The sequence below is a fragment of the Erpetoichthys calabaricus genome, chromosome 6 (genome assembly GCF_900747795.2).
Source record: "Erpetoichthys calabaricus chromosome 6, fErpCal1.3, whole genome shotgun sequence".
Taxonomy (NCBI): domain Eukaryota; kingdom Metazoa; phylum Chordata; class Cladistia; order Polypteriformes; family Polypteridae; genus Erpetoichthys; species Erpetoichthys calabaricus.
The window spans coordinates 180,500,688-180,506,144 of NC_041399.2; positions in this window are offsets into that span (position 1 = coordinate 180,500,688).

Below are 5,457 nucleotides of genomic sequence, written 5' to 3' on the forward strand. Positions count from 1 at the left end.
TCCACTGGAGGGCGGCATGGTCCGTTATCAAAGTGAATTCCCGTCCCAACAGGTAATACCACAGGTGGGTTACTGCCCATTTAATCGCCAAGGCTTCCCGATCCACCGCCGCATACCTGGTCTCCCGGTCCAGCAGTTTCCGGCTCAGATACAGCACAGGATGCTCAACACCATTGATGCTTTGGCTCAACACGGCACCTAAACCTGTGTCCACAGCATTGGTCTGGAGAAGAAAGGGTAAAGAAAAGTTAGGAGTGCGCAAAATTGGAGCTGAGGTAAGGGCTCGTTTCAAGTCACTAAATGCACGGTCCGTTTCCTTGGTCCACACCACAGTAAAAGGAGCCCGCTTCTTTGTAAGATCCGTCAAGGGTGCTGCTCTCTCAGAGAAGCTGGGCACAAACCGGCGATAGTACCCGGCCAACCCTAGGAAGGCTTGCACCTGTTTCTTGACCATCGGACGGGGCCATTCCAAGATGTCTTTAATTTTAGTGCACTGTGGTTTAACTAATCCTCCTCCCACTAGGTAGCCTAAATAGCGGGTTTCGTTCATCCCAAAGTAACACTTTCGAGGATTGATACGAAGCCCAGCCTTCGCTAGCGACAGGAGAACCGTATAAACTTGCACTACATGGTCCTCCCAGGTGCCGGAATAGATAACCACGTCATCCAGGTAGGCGGCACAATAGGATTGGTGGGGCCGTAGCACTCGATCAACCAGACGCTGAAATGTCGCTGGTGCCCCGTGCAGTCCAAATGGGAGTACCTTGTAGTGCCAGTGACCGCTAGGGGTACTGAATGTCGTTTTTTCTTTCGCGGACGCTGTTAAGGGAATTTGCCAATACCCCTTCGTCATGTCAAGTGTAGTCAGATAGCGGGCCGTCCCCAGTCTCTCTAGGAGCTCATCCACCCAGGGCATGGGATAGGCATCGAACTTTGAGACCTGATTGAGGCGCCTGAATTCGTTGCAAAACCTCCATGATCCGTCCGGCTTGGATATGAGGATGATAGGACTAGACCAAGGGCTATGGCTCTCCTCGATGATGTCCATGTCCAACATCCGTTGAACCTCTAGCTCCACTTCAGCACGTTTCGCCTCAGGGAGACGGTAGGGTCGTTCCCTGACAACCACCCCTGGGTCGGTCACAATGTCATGCTTAATCAACGAGGTCCTGCCAGGTGCCTCACTGACCACCTCCGGGACAGACAAGATGGCTCTTTCGAGCTCCTGTCGTTGTTGGGGCATCAAATTGGAGCCAAAGTTAAGGGGCGTATTTTCGGAGAATAGGGCGAGAGTAGGGCCGGGAGGAGGGTCCGGTTCCCGTTCTCTCCACGGCTTCAGAAGATTGATGTGATAAACCCTCTCACTCGGTCGACGATTCAGCTGGCTCACCAAATAGTCGACGAGTCCTTTTCTCTCCTTAACTTCGTATGGGCCCTGCCAATGGGCCAACAATTTCGAGTGTGAGGTGGGCACGAGCACCATTACACGATCCCCTGGCTGGAATTCGCGTAAAGAGGAATTTCGGTTGTTATTCCGGACCTGCGCTGCTTGAGCTTTGGACATGTGATCTTTTACTAATGGTCTAATTTTCTCCAATCTATCGCGTAATTGCGCGATATATTCCAACACATTGGTGGAAGGATGGGCCTCCCCTTCCCATCCCTCTTTTAGTATGTCCAATAGTCCCCGGGGTTGACGTCCATACAACAATTCAAAGGGGGAAAACCCTGTGGAGGCCTGTGGTACTTCCCTGTACGTGAAAAGTATGAGTGGTAAAAGCTGGTCCCAGTTTCTACCGTCCTCTCTGACTACCTTGTGGAGCATCTGCTTCAATGTCTGGTTGAAGCGCTCAACTAGTCCATCCGTTTGGGGATGATAAACGGATGTCTTAAGATGCTTAACCCGGAGTAGTTTGGCAACTTTCCTGAACATTTCCGAGGTAAATGGGGTACCCTGATCCGTGAGGATTTCTTTGGATATGCCCACCCGGGAAAATAATCCTACTAATTCCCGTGCGATGTTCTTTGTATTAGCAGCTCGCAAGGGAACTGCTTCGGGGAATCGAGTTGCGTAGTCCACCATTACTAAAATATATTTAAAACCACGCACCGAGGGTTCCAGGGGTCCCACCAGATCGACACCGATCCGTTCAAAGGGTATATCAATAAGGGGAATCAGAATTAGAGGAGCGCGGTCCCTCCGAGGAATCTGTCATAATTGACAAACCAGGCAGGATTGACAAAAACGTCGGACCTCCTCATTGATCCCGGGCCAGTAAAACCGGAGCTTCACCCTCTCCAGTGTTTTTTCGTCCCCGAGATGCGCGCCTAGGAGGTGGCCGTGAGCTAGTTCGCAGACTTCCTGCCGTTAAGTCCACGGCACTAGCAACAACTTCCTTACCTCGCCGTCATGCTCGGCTACTCGATACAACAAATCATTATCTAACACAAAGTAGGGCCCGTGTGGTGTGGAAGCCATAGACGACATGTCGTCAGCGGACACTATAGCATTTCTGGTGAACTTCAGGGAATCATCATTCCATTGTTCCCTTTTGAATGACGCGGGGGTAGAGCGATATTGCACATCTAACCCGCTGAGTGTATCCACTATTGGGTCCGTGGGAGCACTCGACTGCTCCAGAACTCCACCCGGGGTCACTTCCGGGCTGAGGTCTGGTGCCGAAGAGGGCTCCCCCGAGCTCCCTACGTCATCAAAATTCGCCGAAGTGCACGGCGTGAGAGCAGCTGGGAGGGCTTCCCGACCATCCATAACTAGACCCGGTTTGGCTTTTGGAGTGGTGACAGTCCTACCGCTTGTATTGTTAGACCAGTCCCGTCCCAATATTACTGAGAAGGGAGGCTCTGGCATCACAGCCACCATCATTCGTTTCAGAGTCCCTTCCCAGGAGATGAAACACATTGCGGATCGGTAAGACCTGGTCTTTCCGTGCACACACTTGACCCCCAAATGCTGGGCTAGCCACTGTCGCGGTAAAACATAACGGCGAGCAACAATGGTAATGTTACTCTCGGAATCAAACATATCCACCACTGAGTGCCCATTCAATAACACCACTCCTGTATTAGTAACCGCGAGGGGATTAGACAGTGCACAGTACCTTTCCTCCCGGGTCCAGCTGCAGTCCATGGGCTCCTGATTGAGGGGGCAAGCTGGCAGCAAGTGTCCCGGCTCCCCACACTTGAAACAGCGCGGGAGCATGAGTTTACGCTCCTTGGGCTTGACCGGAGCCTCAGCGGCGCGGCGAGAGGGCTCGGGGACAACGGGCCATCCCTGTCGAGACCCCCGACTGGAGCCATCAGATCCCCCGAGTTGGGTCACTGCCAGTTGTCGCTCCAATACCTCCAGAAGGCCATTCATGTCCTTAAACGGGTGCCTCCGGACCTGCTGGGCAAGATAGTCTGGCATCGCATAAATTAAACCCTCACATGCCACTTGCTCTACCACCTGGTAAGCCTGGTTCTTATCTGGCCGTAGCCAGCGCCCTAGCTTACCCCAGTACTCGAAAGCCTGGGCTCTTGCCGGGAGTGCGGGGTCAAATCTCCACTGCCGCCAGGCCTGCTGACCGGAGGTCACTCCGTATCTCTGATATATTTTGGCCTTCAGGAGGTCATATTGGGTGGCTTTCTCCTCGGGAAGGTCATGATAAGCTCGTTGCGCGGGTCCCTTCAGGTACAGCGCCAAAAGGGATGCCCACTCAGCCCGCGGCCACTGATTACGGCTAGCGGTACGCTCAAAAATGCTTAGAAACGACTCTATGTCGTCGTCAGCCATAAGGGGCAACATCGGAGGGAGAGGAGGCCTCACTGGCTCCGGTCTTACCGCTTCTGCTGCCACCAGCCGCCTCCTCGTATCAGTGAGCTCTGATTTAGTCGTGGCTGCGTCTGCCTTCACTGCCTGCAGCTCTGTGACGAGTGTGTTGAGGACCGCGTTTAGGTCCTGTCCTTCTGTCATCTTCTCGGACTTTTTCCAGTCCTGCCGACTACGCCACTGTCAAATAAGGACAAACAACAGATTAACAGATTATACTGTAAATTAAATCTCAGGTCAAAAAGAAAGTTCAACAACTCAAAACTTTTTCGACAAAAACAGTAGGGAAGGACGGACATTTTATAAAGCTGGACAGGAAATAAGGTAGGAGGGATGCTGGGAGGCGTTGCAGTGGTTTCTGGGAGTGACGTCATCTATTTTCTTCCGTGTTTACAATTACACCCGGAAGTGTGCGTTTTCGGGATTGTTCCGGGTGCTCTTTATGGCTCGCTGCTTCGGACTTTCCAAGGAATTAAAGAAACAAAGGTTAGTACACTGTCGTAGCTCCCTCGCGGGGTGTTTTACGCAACAGACCGGGTCGCTCAGCTGCTCCCTGATCGCTTGTGCATGACAATAGATTAGTGCAAGGGGGTCACAGAGAGGGGTGCAAGTTATTACCTTCAGGTTACAAGGTACTGCAAGCGAACCACTGAATTACTCTACATAAACATTCAGAAAAAAAAAATGGATTAAGGTACTTATTAATAGTTAGGGTCTCACTGATGTTCTGTCATTCAATTCCTCATTATTTCTAAGTAGGTGATCACCCTCCTTTTTCTTACTACACATTTATCTCATCTGTCATTACTCTAAATATTTCTGTTAAGGTGCAGAGAGTGATTTTAATTCCAAGGCATTCCAAGAAAATGTTTTGTTCAGAATGATGTTAAGTGTAGGATATTTCTAAAGCAAGTGACCTGCCAAAACAAGCATTTGCCCTGGGTGCAATTTTAGACAATTTTACATGAGACAATGTTAATTTTATTTTTTCCTTTATCTGCCTTTTGACCTTTGTTTCTTATCTTTGCTAAGAGGCAACTTAAGAGTATCACGCCGACCAGTTGGCATGCCAAGGGGGTGATATTGACTAGTGAGACTGAAAAAGATATATCTATGGCTATTATCCAGTGACTTTAAAAACATTTGTTCAGATGAGGTTATATCTGTTATTGTTCATAATATGTCAGTTTTTCAAAGAAATTATAGTCTAAAGTTGACAAAAATGTAATTTTTGACAAAGTGTCACTTTTGCTAAAAATGGAAAAAATCCAGTTACATATTTATTTGTTGTAAATATCTAAATTGAATAAAATATGAAATGTAAATTAACTTTACCATTAAGAACAAGCTGTATCTTAATAAGAAATACATTTTAAAGCGTTACTCAACTAACATTGTTTTAGGAACTACAGACGGGTAAAAAGCTTAAATATTTCTACAGACTCAATAATATTTAAACTGGAAATTCATGAATTTGCTTATTTTTTGGGAAGTTTGTCATCTCAAGAAATAGAAAATGTGTTTGAAATCTGTTTTCAAGGTAGTGCCAGAAAATTCACAAGCAAATAATGATGGCATTCATGAGTGTAACCTTTTAAAACTCCCACAAAATAATTGTTTCTTCATAT